We start from the raw sequence: 21,412 nt of genomic DNA, 5'->3' as shown, positions 1-21,412 counted from the left end.
GCGAGTCAGCTGCAGTGCAGCCGGTGTTGGGCAGGAAGGCTTCTGGTGGTTCCTGGGCGGCGATACCACTACCATCTTCCCGCCTGGACGCCCAAAGCCTCCCAGCCTGCCCGGGGTGATCAGCTGCAGTGCAGCCGGTGTTGGGCAGGAAAGCTTCTGGCGGTTCCCTGGCGGCGATCCCACCACCATCCACTTGCGGCTCTTCCCGCCCAGACGCCCAAAGCCTCCCAGCCCGCCCGGGGCGAGTCAGCTGCAGTGCAGCCGGTGTTGGGCAGGAAGGCTTCTGGCAGTTCCCGGCCAGCGATCCCATCACCATCTGCTCGCGGCTCTTCCTGCCTGGACAGCCAAAGCCTCCCAGCCCGCCCGGAGTGAGTCAGCTGCAGTGCAGCCGGTGTTGGGCAGGAAGGTTTCTGGTGGTTCCCGGGCGGCGATCCCACCACCATCCGCATGCTCACTCGCTACACTACCCCACCCGTCACTTACTCTGGTTGAGTTCGGAGAAGCAGCGGCCCCAGGAGTCAGGAGAGCCAGGACAGGCTGGGAAGCGGACGGAGCCGGAAGGGGTCCCACGGAGGAGTCTCCGGCTGCTGCGCTAGCCTCGCTCACCAGCCCCCAAAGTGCATGAGGGATGCTTTGGCGGAAAGGCGCTGCTTCCAGACCCCGCCGAGGGCCACACACACAGGTGGCTCTTTTCGGAGAAGCGGAGGCTTTCCCACGGCTTGTCCGGAAGTGGGTCTGGAAAGGCGAGCTCGCTACCTCGCCCATCCGCCCGCTCACTCGCTACACTACCCTGCCCATGCAAGTGGCAGCGGATGGGCGGGGGAGCAAGTGATCGAAGAAGGCGCCAAAATTAAAAAGCAGGATCTTTTAAGAATGGCCCAGGACGCGGGAAAAGTTATGCAAAAGCATGCCTGTCCCGCCAAATGCGGGACATCTGGTCACTTTAGCCATGACTCAAAATCAAGGAAAATGTCTATCTACTTTAATAGCAATATCCGTTAGACTTATATACTACTTTATATTGCTTTACATCCCTTTCTAAGTGGTTTTACAGAGTCAGCATATTGCCCCCAACAATTTGGGCCCACATTTTACCCACCTCAGAAAAATGGAAGGCTGAGTCAACCTTGAGCCTGGTGGGATTTGAACTGCCAAATTCCAGGCAGCCAGTAGTCAGCAGAAGTGGTCTGCAGTACTCCACTCTAACCACTGCAACCAAGGCTCTTTAAATATCTACACAAAATATGAATAAAATATTTGGCTCTGTACTCTCTACTAATTTTCATTGGCTGTAGTTTCTTTGAACTTTTTGGTTTTGGACATCTCCAATAAAGCACTAAGCATTCCTGTGCACCTGTCTATATCAGTATGCATTATATTAGGAATGCAAGAGTTCACATCAACAGAAAATTAATACAATTATTTGGACAACAATCTCAGGTTGATCATATACATTTCTTCCATCTCATTGTCTCTGAGCAAGAATTGCATTTGTCAGAGACAATGAATTCTACAAATAGGATTAAAAAAAGAATAATTCTACTTCTATTGCAAGACTAGAGGATTTTTTGTTAAAAGAATAAAAAAATATGACATACTATGTTGTGCCTCGTATTGTATTCAATATTACTGTACCGAAAGAAATGGATTCTATTAGCACAGAAGATCTGCTCAAATATGTAAACAAAAGGATGTGTCACACTCTGTGAGATTTCCTCCCAAATTTGGAACCAGTACAAAAATGAAGGCCTAGAATATTTTATTTCTAAATTCAAACCAGACATTAAAAGTGGTAATCATACACTATACATATTTTAACATATCTCACTGAGACCAATGTCCTCAATGATGTCTGAGGGAAACTGGCCACATAAGAGGGATTGGGACTGAGAAGGGTGGGCCAGGGAGCTGCTAATTTCCACTTTTAATAGCTGTAGCTAATCATGTCCTCTACTGTAAAGGAGGATGCTCCTGGTTTTTAATCCTACTCCATCCTCAGATACATCCCATGTACAGGTAGTCCATAGCAACAGAAATTTGGGAGCTCAATTGTGGTTGTAAGTCGAGGACTACCTGCAGTGAAAATCTCAGCTTATTTCCATTTCCATTACTCAAAAAACAAAACCCCTACTGGCATGGACAATACATCAAACGTAGCAGAGCATCAAGTCCATAAGAATACACAACTAGTACTAAAATTAAGATATGTTGAACACTAATTTAAAAACCTAATTTAAAAGATGGCTATTTTTTTTTTCAAAACCAAGAAAGGTTCTTGGTTTCACCCACCTTCCGAGGTGGGTGAAATGAGGACCCAGACTGTGGGGGTGATATGCTGACTCTGTAAAACCGCTTAGAGAGGGCTGAAAGCCCTATGAAGCGGTATATTGCTATTGCTATTGCTAAGAAAGAACAATAGGTCCTTTGATGGGAAAGATTCAGGACAACCTTTCCCCACAGGCCTAACAAGGTGCTCTTCAAGGTGCTACTTGTCACCTACAAAGCCCTTCATGGTAGTGGATCTGGGTACTTGAGAGACCACCTACTGCCAATTACCTCCTCTCGACCAATCAGATCCCATAGATTAGGCCTCCTCCGAGTTCCATCGGCCGGTCAGTGTCGACTGGCTACCACGCGGAGGAGAGCCTTCTCGGTGGCTGCTCCGACCCTATGGAACGATCTCCCCATGGAGATGCATACCCTCACCACCCTCCAGACCTTCCGCATAGCCCTCAAAACCTGGCTGTCCCGACAGGCCTGGGACTAAAGACTTCAACCCACCCGAATTGTATGAATGTTGTGTTTTTAACGATGTACTGTCTTATGTGTTTAATTTGTATGTCCTCCCTTCCTTTTGAACTGTAAGCCGCCCTGAGTCCCCCCAGGGAAAAGGGCGGCATATAAATAAAACTACCTACCTACCTACCTACCTAACAAGTGGGCCTTTGCTAGCAGAGGCGACTTTGAAGGGCCTTTCCTGCCTTTTTAATAACTGGACAGGCTTGTAATACCAGCTTTGCCCAGTATACACTTTCCCGTGCTTCACATGATTTAATATAAGATCTAATAAAGTGATGTGACAGGATTTGATGTGATTTAGTGTAATACAATAGATATGAAGGAAGAAATTTCTTGCGTAGACAAAAATAAAGAAGGCATTTTCGGCTTCCTGGCTGAAAAGAACCTAATTCTGCACCTAATAACATGAAAACAAGTGTTCTGCACCTGCAAAGCTATAGTAATCATTCCAAGTGAAGATGACAACCGCTCCTCTATCATTCTCTTGCAGCGTGAGAAATGAGACGTGAGGGTGCTCTTCCGTGTGAGGACATCAGTGAAAAATTGCCAGGTGGGAGGCTTTATCAAAGGGACAGAGATCCCAATTTTTCTGCTTTAAGATCCGCGGTTTGATTTCTTGGGCATCCCAAAACTAGTGACAGCTCATGGGTAACCACCCTTGTCTGTTAACAGCTGCATTCACATTTTGTCCGTGTGTTTGCCTTTACTTTGTGGTTCCCCCCCCCCGCCGCCGCCCCACATTTTCATTAAATGCAAAATCGTGCCTGTCATTTTAGGATTACAAAAGTCGCTGCTTGAATTTGCTTAGCCATCTGTGAAATAAATACATGGTTGTGCTAGGAATATTAAAGATTTCCAGGAATGGTTTATTTTACATTAAGTCATTTGAACCCTGGCTCTATATTGATAAGGGCCAGTGGTGAAATTCAATTTTTTTTTTTACTACTGGGTGTGTAGGCGTGGCCTGGTGGGCATGGCAGGGGAAGGATACTGCAAAATCTCCATTGCCACCCCACTCTGGGGCCAGCCAGTGGTGGCATTTGCCAGTTCTCCAAACTACTCAAACTTTCCGCGATCAGTTCTCCAGAACCTGTCAGAATCTGCTGGATTTCACCCCTGATAAGGCACATGGGAAAGTGACATTAAAAATGTAGGTATCTTTCTTGGTAGTCATTGTTTTCTAGACTGCAGCAGTGGTAGGTTATGGCCGGTACTTCCGATACTGCTGGGAGCACCAAGTACTATTCCAGTATGGTGTTCCGGAGGGCCCACCCACCCACCGTCCTTACCAGTATTTGGCCCAACCGGGCCATTTGTGCACACGCACAGAGCATACGGCACCTGCGTGATGCTCTGCTGAGCAGCTGGACAGTTGCAGGCGGTAATTATGCATGCACATGGTGGATGCCCGGCCCCGTCGCAGTGTACCAGTTGCAACAGGATTCAGAACCCACCACTGTCCTGCAGTGCTTAGAATTCTCAGTCAGTGGGCCAACAGGGACTTGTAGTTCCAAAACAATTGAAAGCAAAGTTACGAAAAACTGGTAGGGCATTTTTTGGATCATTTGTGTAAATAATGGCCATGATAATGGTGATTAAACAAAAAAAATGAGTTTTAAAAAACAGTAGCGAAAGGCTGGAAGAGACACTTTTAAATCTGCCAAGTTTGGCTTACATTCAGAGAACTCCTTGCTGACCTCTGCATATGAATATTAGGCTATTTTGGATTGAGCATATGTGCTATCTGGGCTGTGAAGGCACCTTTCAAAGGAGGGGGACAATTTAATCTGCATATGCTCTCCACATTATATACAACTGTGGGCCAGATACAGCATCTTGTGCATGTGCCTTTTTGAACGACTAAAGCTAAAATGTCCTCAGAGGCTGCTTCTTGCAAGAGTGAAATAATGTCATTAATCCTCCGCAAACATTCCCATGTTCGTTATCCATTCTGCCTGCCAACATCTAAGCATTAAACCTTTTTGACAGGTACAGCATTCGATTGCTTGGGCGCCATATGAATGCATCTCCTGTGATTTTGCATAACGTTATTTCTGTTCTAGTTGGCAAGGATGAACTTTTTGTCACAGGCTCTGCACATAACATTCTGCCCTTCATGGCCTTCTGATTTTAGCACCATCAGGCACAGCACCCCAAGCAAATTTTGCATTCCATCTCTTTCCTCCGAGACAAGCTGTTCCTCTTCTAGAGGTTTGACATGGCAATCTTTTCCAAAGCGTGGGAGGGGGATGGTGGTGGTGGATGAAACATACATTTCAGCTGCTCAGCTCTTAACAGAATCTGCTTTCATTCACCCATACCTCATCCTAGCAGATGTTTAAACATGGGTAAATTAAACAAAAGGAGAAAAAAGACTTTTGACTCCTAAGCCATTTTCTCCAATTGTGTTATGGTTTGCTTGAGTTGAATGCCCATTTGTAAAAACCCACCTTGAAATTATAAGGCAGTTTTTCCACCAAGGAATCCTGGAACTTCCTGTATAAATGCTATGTATTCACAAAGAGTTTTGTTTTTCACTTCTGCTTGTATTGCACCTGAACAAGACGTTAAGTATCCAAATTTTTATTATTAGATGTTACTTATTCAATTATTTTTACCCCACCTTTATTCCTTTATAAATAATTCAAGGTCACAAACAGACATAAAACTTGTTCCTCCTATTATTTTACCCACAACAACAACCCTGTGAGGTGGATTGGCCTGACAAAGAGAAACTGGTTCAAAATCACCCTGGCTTTCATACCTAAAGATGGTCTCTAGAACTCAGGATTTCATGGATTCTAGTCTGATGCCTTAAGCACAAGGCCAGGGGGGGTCAATGCCCAGGAGCTGGATCCAGCCAGTGGTGGGTTCCGGATCCCATTCCAACTGGTACAGTTGGAACGGGCCCAGCGGCATCCATATGGATGTGTGCAGCATGCACACAGATGTGCGCAGTGCGCACATGCATCTTAGGGCCCCCGCGAGCCTATGTGAGGCTCCAGCTGCTCAGCGGAGTGTCGTGCAGGTGCTGTATGCATCGTGCATGTGCGCAGAAGTGCCAAAGACTTAAAAGACTGATAAGGAGATTGGGTGGGCAGGTGGGCCCTTCAGAGCACCATACCAGAATGGTATCCGATGCTCCGGGCAGGCTCTGGTAGACCCGTACTGGGGCGGACCGCCTGCAACCCATCCAGCCATGGGGTGCTTAGCTCTGGCACATTGGACTGCCCTATAATCAGCAAAGGACCAGCCCATGATGCCTCTGTCCTCGTCCCCCAAGGTGAAACACAACCCTGATGCGGCCTTCAATGAAATCAAGTTTGATAACCCTGCACTAGACTGAAATGGTCTATAAATACATCCATGGGACTGTGCAAATCTTCAAGGGAATATTCTGCTTCAGGGAAGATATCTGGATAAGTGAAGCTTTTTTCTTGGAGATGTTTCATAAAACAATGTGGCCCACTTGCTTCTATGAGCTGACACTGAAGGAGAAGATTAAGCAGAATGAAGTGGTTCCAAACTGGATAGTTTGGGCAATGCAAAGATCCATGTAATGTGTATCAAAACCATCATCCTAGAGTCCCTATGGTGTGTGATGGTTTGTTCTGAAGATCTGCCAGACAGATTAGTTTCAACACACAATGAATCCCATATCATGGGCCAAAAATGCCCAAACTGGTAGCATTTCTCCTGTAGCACAGAGACTTAAGGGGATCCATTTTGCTTATTGAAACAAGTCACCTTTTCACTTGAACAAAGACAATAGCCTCATCTCTACCCCTGGGTCGTGGCCCACCAGCAGCCAGCAGATCTGGCATCAGATTCAGACAATGAGGAGGTTGGGGAGGAACATGGGCCAGTCCTGGAGGCTGGCGAAGACTCAGATGAGGGCTCTGCATTGGAGGCAGAGATGAGGCCGAGGCTGCCTGGCAGTGATCAGGTGCCTACAGAGTTAGAAAGCAGTGAGGCAGAGGAACAACTATAGTCTGGTCCCAGTGTGCACATGCTGCCAGAAAAAAAGAACAAGTCAGAAATCAGGGTTAACTTGGGAGTAAAATCACAGGTGGAAGGTGATTGGCCCCTCCCATAGGAAATAAAAGAGGAGCCAAAGGAGAGTGGGCTTTTGGCAGGAAACAATTAGATTCATTTCAGGAGTGTGAAAATTTGTGTGTGAATCTCAGAGACTATGTGTCCAGTCTTTCCTTGCACAGCACCTCATTTGGACAATATTTACATGGCAGCCTTCCAAGATAGATAAGGTCTGTAGTCATAATTACTTCTTTGAAAGACTGTCAGGCTTGTTGACCGTGAATGAGAGGAATTCACATTCGTTTAATAAATTGGGTTTTGTCAGGACCAGGACTCAGCTTTGTGCTTTTTGAGGAAGCCTAGGTCAGTACACCCTGGAATCTTTTTGGTGCAATTATTCCTGTGCATCCATTTTGTAAACATACAAATAAAACACCGCCGCACCGAACCTATTCTTATTTGGACATACGAGAATCATCTGATCAGTGGGACAATCAGAAGTTTGGCATTACTAGTTGTTGAACTTACACTTACCTGGATAAGAAGCTTCAACTGGTCAAAAATGATTGAGATGTGGCAGAAGATAAATCCCATGAATCACTGAATGTCCAAACATTTCAGAACGCTTTAAAATGCATCAGAAACTCCCAATTTAATTAGAAGATGACAACTTCAATTTGGAAAACTATTCTGAAGAGGTGATTCAATGGGAGGTTTGGGGATTCAAATCATTCATTTGAAGCTTCACAAAACTATTTGTACCCTAACCGTACGCATGTTAATCAGAGAAGTAAAAATGCAGAACAGACAGCAAGGAAAGTACCAGGAGAAAAAGAGGCTATTTTTAAAGTGCTGAAGTGGGTAAGAGAAGAGTGATAGAAAGGGCTTGTTTGTTTGTTTTTAATTTTTATTTTTTAATTTTCAAAACAGACACAACACAAAGAATCCTCCTTTTTTACATACTGTAGAAAGCGTATCAGTTGGTTACAAAAGACTTTCATGCATCTGTTCCACAGTCATCAACCATGATTCATATTAACTCAAGTATTTTAAATCAGATATATTTATACATGTTACCATCATCATACCTCCATTTTCATTTGACTATAATTGTTTAAATGTCCTTCATCATAAAATATATCAAGATTTAAAACATAACCACATACTGGCATTTCATTTGCTATTTCTAATATCCTCCAATAACACTTGAATCCTAATGGCCTATTCTGGCTAAAAATCCATAATATTTAGTAACAAAAATTTCTAATCCTCCTTTCCAAATCACTGTTTACAATTTACATCCACTTTTCTTATGTTGTACCCATGTGCATATATATACGTTGTTATCATTATCCCTCCTTTATTTGACTGTGTCCTTTATCATAACATTTCCCCCCTAATAAACAAAGCTTAACTAAATTTAACTTAGTTCTTTTTTATTAACCTTTATATATAACCAAAAAAATTCTAATCTTCCTTTCATAGGTACCACTCAAATATTCATATCCAATTATTACTTATCATTGCAACACATATGTATATATTATTATCATTATCAATTATTTATTTAACTATATCTATTGTCACTAAATTTCACTAAATTTAACTAGTTTTAGATTATACCCTTTCATCTATCAACCTGTATCTTTCCAGTAGCAAAACAATCTCATGTCTTCTGCCATTTGTGGTATCAGTCCTCTAATCATCTTTTTAATCAAATTTGTATGGACTCCTCTTTGCAACTCATTGCTTATTAAGTCTCTCATGTTATTTCTATGCCCTTCTTCTGTTTCCTTAATCAGTTTATCTTTAATTGTCAGTGGTGTTTTCAACAATGTTGCTAACAAATTTTCTCTCTTTAAATCCATAAATTCTTTTATTTTTTCTTCTTCTGTATCTTGCCATCTGGGGTAGAGTTCCCCTCTATTTAATTCCTCTTTCCATATTCTACTCTTTCCATTTCCAGACACAAACCAATCACCATAGATATCAGCGGATTTAATTTCTTTGTAGTCATTTTTTCTTCAGTTTTTAGGACTCTAACCTCCACTTTTTCCACTTGATAAACATCTCCAACTTCTTCATTATATTTTACTGGATGCTCTACATTTTCCAACTTCTTCTCCATCCTCTCAAATGTGTTTGATAATTTCTGAATTTCTAACAATATATTTTGCAAACTTAAAGTTTCTTTCTGCTGTTGAGATTGTGCCATTATCTCAAGCTGACAAACACTGCTGTTCTGGCTTGGAAGGTTTTTACAATATTAAGCATAAATTCACAATAAGGTTTTATTTTCACTTTTCTCTGGTTAAAGATATATTTCAAAAGAACATCTGTGTGCTTTTCTTTTTATCGCTCTCTCTAAACAAAACAGTGAGACCTTGAAGTGCCAAGCCAGAATAATCAGTAAGGAGAGTAAAAGTGTTTTGTTTCCAATACATGTACCTCCATCCTCCGAGTAGCAGTGTCATCTTCCCCTCTGTTGCAATTTTATTTGTTGCTTTTTGTATCTTTTTTTATTCCAAGTTTTAAAAAAGTCAAATTCTTGAATGAAATAGAGAAGAAAAAGGGAAAACCACATGCAGTAATGAAGGAGAATTTTAATCCATAAATTGCAAAAAATAATAATAAAAAAGAAGAAAACTTAACCCATTCAATTTAAAAAGCTTGCATACATTCCATCCATGAAAATAACATTTAAACAGTAAAATAACCCACTGTCCAAAACCATTCAAAGCTTAATTACGCCACTTATTTCTTCTGTTCTCAAATTTAAATTAAAGTTTTATAGGCAGTCTCTTTTAAAATGGTAAAAATTCCTCACCAGCTGAAAACACTTTATCTTTCCATATCCTTTCATTTTGGAGCCACCCCAATTTCATCAGCCTGGTGGCTGGACTTTTTGTCACCGGCTTGAAGAACTTGGATCGATCAGGGACTTTGCAATGTCACTGAGATCAGCAAGACATATTCTTCCTGTTCTTCCTGTTCACCATCTCTGCGGGACAGTTTAGGTCCAATTGGACCACCCAGTGGCAAAAGTATCAGCTGTGGTCTCAGAGCATCGCAACTGCACGTCCGTATCGTCGTGACATTGGCTACTCCTCCAGAAAGGGCTTGTTTGTTTAGTTAACTAATTAATCCTTCATTTTGTTTTAATGCTGCCTTTCTATCAAAGGCTTAAGCCATGTGAATTTGTTTTCCCTTTCTTCCTCCACTTCACTGGACTTTCTTATTCAAAGATTGACAAGATGAGAGAGAAAATATCGTTTGATCTGGATCTATTGTAAACAAGGACGTGTGATGCAAGCACAGAGAACTGTGCTCAAGTAGGCCCAACTGATAGTTTCAGTAAGCGATTGAGAAGTTTTCAAGACAAAGTGGTGATCCTAATAATAGAAGATATGAGTCCCTGACTTGCAATTCCGAAGAAGGTCAACAAATCTTTTTCTGTTCGAGTTGTTTTATCAGTGCATGAAGAGATATTGTTTCAAGGGAGCAATTGTCTCTTTGGACACTGCATTGGATCATTGCCATATTCTTAAAGGCATATCTATGCTTTGAGTGAAAGGACTTTTTGCCTCACTCTGCTTCCAGTCTCATGAAATTGTATCCTAAGATCCCCGCAGGCTGTTGAAATTGTACCATACCATAATGAAAGGACTCCAAATGCAAAACTGCTGCAATATCCCATGAATTATTTTGATGGTTATTGGAGATTTGTCACCCTGAGAAAAACCTAGCTATTTACAGAGTTTACAGAAAAACAGAGTTGGAAGGGACTTCAGAGATCTTGTAGTGCAGGCACCTGCTCAGGAAGGAGACCCTACATCATTTCTGACAGATGGCAGTCCAATCTCTTCTTGAAAACTTCAAGTGAGGAAGCACCCACAACTTCCGAAGGCAACCTTTTCCATTGGCTGATTGTTCTCACTATCAGAAAATTTATCCTTATTTCTAGATTGACTTTCCCCTTGATAGGTTTCCATCCATTATTCTTTGTCTGGTCTTCAGGCACTTTGGAAAATAGGTTGACCCCCCCCCTCTTCTCTGTGGCAGCCCCCAAGTATTGGAACACTGGTCTCTCCTGGTCCTTCTCTTCACTAGACTAGCCATGCCCAGTTCCTGTACTGTTCTTCATATGTTTTAGCCTCCAGTCCCTTAATCATCTGTGTTGCTCTTCTCTGCACTCTTTCTTTTTTATAGTGTGGTGACCAAAACTGGATGCAGGTATGGTCTTACTAAGGCTTTAGTCTCCTTAGATCTTGTGCTGTATTGATAAAAAAGTCAAATATTTGGGTGCTAGAGCTAATATGAATTGTATGTTGTTTCAAAATAATTGTTTTAAGGTATAGAATGAAGTTTGAAAAGATATGATGACATGGGGAAAATTGCAACTTTAATTCTTTGGAAGAATTTATGTAATTAAGATGAACGTTTTAACTAGGATGTTATTTTTATTTCAGGTAATATATTGATGTGGAGTTGGGTACAAATGATGCTCATATTGTTACTAAGTTGTATAAACCCTTAGTATTGAAAGTGGAAACAGAAGATGAATACATTAAAGATCACATGATAAAACAGGGCAAAAATGCTTGTATAAATATACAGTTGGATCAAAGGAAGAGTATGTGGAAGAAAGGGCTAAAATTTACATTGAATTATAACCTTAAATATGGACAGTCTTTAAAGAAAATTCCAGTCATTTTCCAGATGGAGTCCTGAAAATAGCTTTCAAGAGTTATGATATCATGAGTCTAAAATCTAGGTCAAGAATACACTACACAAAACCAGATATTCAACACACACACAAAATGTAAATTGGTAGTCCCAGATTCTTCTGCATTTTCATTTAAAAAAACGTTTTAGAGGAATAAATTGTTTGAGAAAGGAAAGAGAATCATTATATCCAACAAAATATTTTTCCACTCTTCCCATGCACATGTCAATTCTCTTTCTGAAAATACAAAAACCACGACAAACTAGATACAAATGCCAAAAGAAGTGGGGAAAGAAGCATCCCATAAGACTGTAATGGCATATAATAGAACATGTATTATTAGTTGAAATGCCATACCTAAATTTTAAATTCATCTCATATTGATGAAGAACATCCGAGGCATTGGGCTATGGTCTTTTGGACTCAACTCTTATCCCTAAATAGCTTCCAGAAATCTGAGCCATGGAGTTGATTATGAAATTGTTGCCTAGTGAGACTGCCAAACAGTAGAGAATTAAGCAGTAATCCCAAACTCACTGACTAGAATCATACATCATCCTTTCGGTGGTATTAAATTTATTTAATAGAACAGTGCTTTCTGTAATTCCTCTTCAAAACACTTCCCCCATTGTAGTTATAGACCATGGGAGTGTTATGTCTAAAAATACAAAGCAAAAGAACTATGTAAAGCACTTACGTTATCCAAGAAAAGACAAATGGGCTGACATTCGATTTTCTTCTTGAAATTGTTTCCCTTGTATTCATTATTGCAAAATAAAGGATGATTCTATGGAATTTCAAGATCTGCTAGGGGGAAAAGTTTGCTATTGTGCCAAGTATCTCAATTAAAGACTTGCTGTCTGCATGAAATGATCAGTTGCCCAGGTCTATTCTTATCTTCCTCTATTACAGATGTTGAAGCAGCCTGACAGACAGTGAAAAGGCCAGCAGCAGAAAATCTAAAAGCAGATGCAATGAATCATGGCTTAGAATGCATGGAGAGCCTTCATTGTAGAAAGTGAGTGAGAAGAAAATTAAGATTTTCTCAGTCACCACATGATCTGTGGACATTTACTCAAGGGAGTTGTTTTGCATACTGCAGGTACTGTATAGTCTATGAGAATTGTGGAAGAGCTCTTTGAGTCCTTATTAGTTAACTGCAAAGTCTCCAAGTATTTCTTTACTCATATATGGTTGCTTATATCTACCAAAAGATTCATGAAGATCAGGAGTTGGTTTATTGAATCCATCTGTTTGGACTCAAGCTTTCCTCCCCTAGGTTTTTGTTTTTAACATTATATTTTTATGTCTGGAGTTGTGCATCATTTCTTTGGGGACATTGTTGCTATTTATGCACTTTAATTTGTATTTATTTTGTATTCTGAAATGCTATTATTATATTCTAAATTGTTGGGAGTTCTACAATGATTGTCCAAATGCTTTGGACTATTGCTTCTGTTTTAGTTAACTAAGTTAACCAATGTCTGTGCTGCTTGAAAAAGACAGATGCTGTATCTGGAGATAGCTGTCTGTTATATTTAAAGCAGAGGTCACTGTTGTGGACCAGCAGGAGCTGTTGGAGCTGCAAACAGACTCTGACAGCGAGGGGCCTTATGAGTCGGCTCTGGAAGAGGTGGAGGACCCTGGAAAGGGTTCCGACTCTGAGCAGGGTGCAGAGAGGCTGGTTGGCCACCAGGAGGCCCCTGGGGCATGGAGCAGCGGTGAGAGCCAAAGCGAGTGTGCTCATGACGTCAGGCCTTGGAGTAGTGACAAGGAGACAAGGGAGGTGGTGCTGGATGCCAGGCAATGCCGGGCAGATCGACAGAGAAAACAGCTACACAGTTTCAAAAGATAATTGGACTCAGCTGGTTGTAATTAGGTTCCTCTCAAGATTGTATTTAAGGAGGGACTCGGGGAGGAGTCTGATTTTCAGGATTCAACCATTCATAACGCTGGAGAAGCTGTTATCTGCCTATGTCGAAGTCTGAGTTGCTGCCAAGGTTCTTATCTGCTTGTTTATGCTTGGGCTTTCAGCCACCGAAGTTTATGTTTCCTGTTAATTAAAGTGCTATGAAATTCCAGTTAAGCTTGTCTCGGCATTTGTTACTGGATGGAGGAGGGGGGTCAGAACAGGTCACCAACCTTTTATACCTCAGCGACCACTAAATTTATAATTTTAAATCCTGTGGATCACTAATATGATCTGCCTAATGACCGGCTGGCTGGGCGTGGCTAGGTGATCATGTGATGGGTGGGCATGGCCAACTCAATGTCATTCACATCAAGAGGTGCCTCATCAGCCTCTACTTACCCTTTCCCTACCAGCCACTCCTCCCCTCCCCACCCAGGTTCCTTAAGACCCCAACAGGAAGCAGTTGTTGGAGCTAAGCAGCCTCCATGAGAAAGAGTTGGCAAAACAGTTCAAATTGGATCTGACCAAGAAGGAAGCTCAGTAGAAGCACCTCACTGAGGACTATGAGCATAGGCTTTTCAAGCAGTGGAAAAACCTGTGGGAGTGCAAGGCCAGGCACTGGCACCTGGAGACTTAGCAGGCAGAGATGGTGAGCCAGTTCCAGGCCATGATGCAGTCCCACTGGAACAAGGTCCTCTGGCTCTTCGTCACCCACAGAAATTCCTTCCAGCCTTCGCCCAAAGCCCTGCACCAGGAGGCTGAAGAAGACCCCAAGTTGAAATTTCTGCCCCCCTCCAACCCACACAAAAAGACTCCAAAGGGGAAGACTCTCTGCAGCAACACAAACATTTATTGCATGTATCCGTCCCAGGGGCTGTAGTTTGAGGACCCCTGATTTAGCGCAATATAAAAATGCAAATAATTTTTCTGCAGACCACCAACATTTTCTTGCAGACCACTAATAGTCCACGGACCTCCAGTTGGTGACCGCTGATTTAGAGTCTCCAGCCAAAAACTGTGAGAAAGCACTACAGAGTCCCTAAACATGAAAATGTAGCTTTAATTCTATTGGTTTTTGTTCATGGGAAAGTGTTGTAGCCCAGCAGGAGCCGTTGGAGCTGCCGACAGACTCCGATAGCGAGGGACCCTATGTGTCGGCTCTGGAAGATGTGGAGGATCCTGGACAGGGTTCAGATTCCGAGCAGGGACCAGAGAGGCTGGTTGGCCACTAGGAGGCGCCTGAGGCATGGAGCAGCGGTGAAAGTCAAAGGGAGTTTGTCCCTGACATCAGACACTGGAGCAGTGGGGAGGAGCAAAGAGAGTTGGCCCCTGACGCTCGGCAGAGAAGGGTGGAGAAGCGAAGGCAGCAATTATGAAGACAGACTCAGGGGAGATAATCAGGCCCAGGTGGTTGTGATTTGACTCTTCCCAAGAGAGTATATAAAAAGAGACTTTGGGAGGAGATCTTTTGCAAGACACAACTGTTGTACTAAGCTGGAGAAGCTCTTGTGTGTATCTCTTATCTGTGGGAGTCTGGGTTGCTACCAAAGTGTTGTCTGTGAGTAATTACTGTGAATAAAGCGTGGCTAACAGTAAGCTTGTGTCGGCGTGACTCACCAGATTGGGCGGGGGGAGGGGGCAGAACAGGAAGGATTGGATTCATGAAAATGATCTTGATATTTTAATTGATTACAAGGTGAATGAGTGCAATGTGGCTTCAAAAAGTATGATTCCAAGATGCATCTGCAGACGTATAGTTCTCATATTATGGAAAGTAATAGTTCCATTTTATTTTAGAGCTCATATCTCCATCTCAACTGTTGTATTTAGTTGTTGACACTCTATTTAAGAAGTTGGTGCTAAATTAGCTTTATGATGAAAATACCAGGGAGAGGTAATATGATATCATTTTTCATGTTTAAAATATTGCTTTAATATGGAAATAAGCGAGAAAAGAGAGGGAGAAAAAGTAAAAACAGAAAAGCAAACAATCAAAACATATTATGCTACATATAGGAAATCATTCAGTCTAATTTTAAAACACATCATTAAATCTTGACCACTCTGAATAATATTGATCAGTCTTTCCATTACATAGCTAAACAGTTATCTCATAAACAGTAAGAAAACACATTTTGGTGATCAAAGACTATAAATATCTTGCCTTTCCTATATTGAAGACTAATCCTTTTTTACTGGCCCTTATTCTTGGTTTTTCATAAAACAAAAAAGTTTATTTATTTTTCGAGATAGAGTTCAGAAATAACATTTGCATTTGAAAACCTATTGATATTTATAGCATCTACATATTATATAAACAGTGTTCCGTGCACCTTCAGTGTTTAATCATGCCGGCCACGTGACCACTTTAAACATCTTCGGCTTTGAAACGGAGATGGGCACCACCCCTTAGAGTCAGCAACTACTAGCACACATGTGCGAGGGGAACCTTTACCTTGACCTTATTTATAACATCTTATTAGCAAACTTTAAGAAAGCTATCTGACAGAAGCCCTAACATAAGGCCTGGGACAAAATCCAGGACATCAGGGCTTTCTGGAATGCTATCAGAATGGAAGCCACGCAGATATCAAGGGACATCTTATTCCAGATGATAAATAGCGTGACAGAGAAGACATTCTTTCTCGGTCCTGATAAATGACATTGCTTAATTGAAGGGACCTGAAACATGCCAACCCTATTGGCTTATAGGAGATACCACAGAAATCAGAAGTTCCTCACTTAACCAGGCCCCATACCATGTTGGACTTTAAAAGTTATAATCAATATCTTGAATATCTACCCAAAAGAATATTAGTAACCAGTGCAACTCGTAAAACAGATATACCCTATGAGCACTTTGAAGCATGTCCCTCACAGCTCATGCCTTCAAGGGTAACTTGACAGCTTATGTTATAATTGTGGCATGACTCTCTGATTACTACAGTATCATGTCAGTTTAACTATATAGTACTAAAACTCTTGTGTCTGTTTAATACTTTGTACACTTAAATTGGGTGATGTTCCTCAGCCTTCTTCCCAGATTAAACATTGCTCCACTTTGGAAAGTCAGGTTCCAGTCTTTCTTCAAATTTGCCACTTTTCAGAAATGCAGCGCTATGCAGTTCATCTCAGACTCATTCATCAACTTCTTCAAAACCAACTCTGTCTAGATCCAGTTTGAGTTGCTAGTTATCACCGGCTTCTCTCTTCTTCCAAACATGCCTCTTTCTCCTTCCCAGTAATTCCCTTTTGAAGGACTTCCCTTCCATCAGCTCAGCAGCGGTTTCTTGCTCCTCCTATGAGAAAATCTGTGGAAACCTACTGGTTAGATTTCCTACTCCTAGGTTTTGCTTATTAACCAATAATTGGATAGCTGGGTTGCCTTTGTGCCTTGGTCATTGAATTTCAGAGAATCCTGGCACCCGGTAGTCCACCACATTTCTTTATACATTTTCTGAATACTACAATTTACTGCAAATACTCTTTTAGTTACTGATGGAATAGTATCAAAATAGTTGCTCACCATAGCAATGGCAGAAATAGAATAAATCTTCTGGTATGACATAGATGGAAAGGGAACAAATACTCTACTGCACATTAAAACTTCAATCCTAAACTTATTTCCCAGTGATTTTGATAAAAACAGCTTTCCAGTGAGCATTATTGCAATTACAGCCTTAGCTTAATTTCCATGTTATGATTCACTTATAATTTCCAGATGCTGGAAAAAGTGGGTGTGGGTGGTTTTTCTGGCTAACTTATAATAATGAAAAAATGATTTTCCTTTCAATTAAACTTGAATTCTCCCATCTTCAATAGATAACAGCAGTCGAGCAGTACAAACTGTTACAAAACATTCAGCCTGCAGTCTTTCAGAAATTCTAGGGGTCCAGCAAAATATAGGGACCATTTGCTCCTCTTGTTTCCTTCAATTATCTGATTTTTGCTTTTAGGATCTAGTGAATAAACTTGGCTTTGTATTTGCACAAGGTCAATAAACTTCAGAAACTGCAGTAAGTTGCTATCTCCTTTGTTGAGACTCACATAAGTATAAGCTACTTAACACTGAAACCAGCTGGTGCAAGTTGACAGATGACATGATAAACTAATGTTTGAGTTGCAACCCTTTACAAGGAATATTTCATACAAATATCTTTCCCATATACAAAATGTTAAGTCTATCCCCTTTAGGAGACTAGAGTTCTGCAGCAGAAGTTAGTAATGAATAAGCCACTGAATAGTCACTCACAGCCACCGAAGGTAAAAGAAATAATAGCTTTACTTGCGTAACAAAAATAGGATAAATAGTCTCCAAAACAGACTATAAGCAGTCTTGAAGTATATACACAGTCTGTTTACAATACGTTGAAGTTACAGTTGCTCAACTCACAATTCACCATCTAGACAGGTAACTATTATATAGACTAGCCACCATCCAATACACGGTCTTCTCTCCAAATACTAAGCTCGTATAGTAACAGTCAATAATAATCAGGAACAATCAGGAGCATCAGGAGCATCAGGGGGAACTCCGTACTACTTCTTACTTCCTTATATGGCTGCTTAAAGCAATAGTATCCAATTACCTCTCTCTTACATTTAAAGTAACAGATACATTTGTTACAATCATGGCTTATATACATTGTCAAGCCAAGACTAGGGTACATCCCTAACACAAAAGTAAGTAGGAAATGGATAAATTTCCTCCTCCTCCCCCCCACCCCCAGCTAGCTTTATCCACTAAGATTTATTTGGGAGGGGGGTACTTACATTAGTTTTGTCATTATTTTCATTAGAGAAGGATTTGCAACTTGAAGTAGTATAGTCCAGATGCAGCTCAATAGCTTTTCAGCTGTCCCTTAGAATTAGATCTAAGCCTTAATTGCCATGATAGACACCCTGGTGTCTATCATTGCTATAATGCATGCTAATATTGAAATATTGGAGTGGTATTCAAATAGCTCAGTAGGCATTTTAAGGAGGTAAAATAAACAGAATAACAAAAGCAAAATAATAATAATGATGATGATGATGATGATTATGGTGATGATAATGATAATGATGATAATGATAATAATAATAATAATAATATTTTGTTCTTTACTTCGATTAATAAAGTCAAGAACATCTATTAATTGAAGTAAAGAAGAAAAAACTACTGAAGACCCAACAGACGAAACAAGAATACAGAAAAGAAGTGATAAATTCAAGAATGGACAGTTGGCAGAACAAAGCACTGCATGGCCAATTTCTGGAAAAAATAAAAGATAAAGTGGACAGTGAACAAACTTGGTTATGGTTAACAACAGGTACATTAAAGAAAGAAACAGAGTCACTAATCCTGGCTGCGCAAGAACAAGCTATCCGCACAAATGCCATTAAGGCCAAAATCGAAAAATCCTCTGATGATGCCAAATGCAGACTTTGCAAAGAAGCTGATGAAACTGTTGATCACATACTCAGCTGCTGTAAAAAAATCGCAGAGACTGATTATAAATTGCGGCACAATTCAGTAGCACAAATGATCCATTGGAATTTGTGCAAAAATTATAATATTAAAACAGCAACAAACTTGTGGGAACATCAGCCTGAAAAAGTCACCGAAAATCAGATGGTCAAGATCTTGTGGGATTTTCGCATACAAACAGACAAAATACTGGCGCATAATACACCAGACATCACACTGGTTGAGAAAAACAAGGTCACAATCATAGACATTGCAATACCAGGTAATAGCAGGGTCGCCGAGAAGGAACATGAAAAAATCGCAAAATACCAGGACTTAAAAATCGAAATTCAACGACTATGGCACAAACCAGCAGTGGTAATTTCAGTGGTAATTGGCACACTGGGTGCTATTCCAAAAGCACTGGAATTACATTTAAAACAGTTAAAAATTGACAAAATCACCATCAGTCAAATGCAAAAAGCCGCACTGCTTGGATCTGCAGGCATATTACGAAAATATGTTACGACATCCTAGCCCCTGGGTGGGGCCCGACTAGTAACCAATGCCAAATCCGGCGAAACAACTGGCCGCTGTGATACAATTTTATAATAATGTTGTACGGTGTTCATTAGCAGGCTCGCAGTCACACTGAAAGTTGAATTTTAGAAAACGTGGATATAATCAGAAATGAAGAAGTGGGGAATACATTAAACAGGATTAGAATAGTAAGTCTATCAAGCTTGGAAACTCAGCGGGTGTTGAAGCTGAATGCAGCTAATCTCTCACATCATACTGACAGTCTCAGATCATCTCCTATACAGTATGTGATGCTATCACTACAAATGTAAGCTAAACCTGCTTGATATTTTAAATTTCTTGTTCTAAATCCTCCAGCACTTATGGTTCTACACCCCACTGCAGTTCCCTGCTATGATCAAGATACTTTTTATTCCTCTGGAATCTTCTTGTGATACTTTCTACAATGATTACATATCTAGTTCAGATATGGACGAGAAATGGTTAAAAATATTTTAAGGTAAGATTTTTATATCACATTACCATCTAAAGACATCACATTAGTTTTCCAATGAAGTCCTTTCACAGCCTGGAAAACAATAACGGCAAGATTTGTACAATATCCTAGACAGAAATATAGTTGACTACTTTGTGGGGTTTGTGTATTGTATTGAAATCCAGATCCCTGAGTTAATTGAATAAATCATAGTTTAACCAATGATAGGTATTGGGCAAATAGAGCCTATGTCAGTGACATAGGGTGCCAAAAGGACAAGTGCACATGCTATCACTTTTATGTTACCCCCTAACTTAATATTTCTCCTGCACGGTGCCCCCTGCACATGTGTGCATGAACCCCCTCCCCACTGTCCTGTGCATGTGCACATGGCTTTCTAGGAGCCTGGGGAGGGCAAAAACTGCCTCCTGCCCCCTGGAGGCCCTCCGGAGGCCAGAAACGGCCCATTCTTTTACTTCCAGTTTGCGTGATGGGCCATTTTTTGCCCTCCGGAGGCTTCAGGGAAACCTTCTGATGCCTCCAGAGGGTGAAAAACTGCCCAACACGCAAACTGGAAGTTTAGGACTGGATTTCCGGGTTGCCCATAGAACTAATTTTCTCCCTCTGGAGGCTTCAGGGAAGGCTCCTGAAGCCTCCGGAGGGCCAAAAACGTCCAAAAATGAATGTCAAATCAGCTGACTGACCAGGCAACATCTCACATGCCTAAGAAATGGCTCCATAGGTTTGCTAGCATGGGACTATGTTGTCATAAATGAAATATTTATCAACAGTTAGAAACCCTTAATTTGGGGAGGACCATGAGACAAATGGATGTAATTCCATTCTTAAGGTTTCTTATCATGCTTATACTAGTTCAGGTTTTCATTGTTAGTATTCTTGATTTTGAGATGAATAACTTCCACAAGCATTTTTAAAAATTTGATATGATTCCAGACCAGTTCTTTCCATTGGTAAAATCCCATGTTCCTAATGGGTTATAATTTTAAATATGAGCTTGTACTCCATCCAAATTCTGGAGTTCTCTTATATATATATATATATATATAATATTAGATCTGGTCTGTTTTTCCCCCCTGAATAGACATTTTTATTAATTGTTGTTCTGATGGATGATTCTTATTATATTTGGTGTCTGTTTAAATGATTGAACAATGACTTGATTTTAATGTTTTTGAAGTGCCAAATTAATATAATTTTTAAATGTAATGCTTATTAATTTTTTGGGAGAAGCTATTATGCGTATAACAAGAATTGATGGTGAAGCTACATTCTAGGAATCAGATGGAATTGCTACTACTTCCTACTCTGTAGCAGATTTCCTATCTGAGTTGAGAAAGATAAGGAATAGACTTGAGTGAACATAGATTAAAAATATTTCTCAATGCTTGGCTTTCAGCAATAAAAGTGGCAAAACATAACTCTTTTTCTGCTCTTCTTACTTTGCTTAAGGTGGCC

Source organism: Thamnophis elegans, chromosome 2, assembly GCF_009769535.1.
Source record: "Thamnophis elegans isolate rThaEle1 chromosome 2, rThaEle1.pri, whole genome shotgun sequence".
NCBI lineage: Eukaryota > Metazoa > Chordata > Lepidosauria > Squamata > Colubridae > Thamnophis > Thamnophis elegans.
This window is presented reverse-complemented; position numbering follows the sequence as displayed.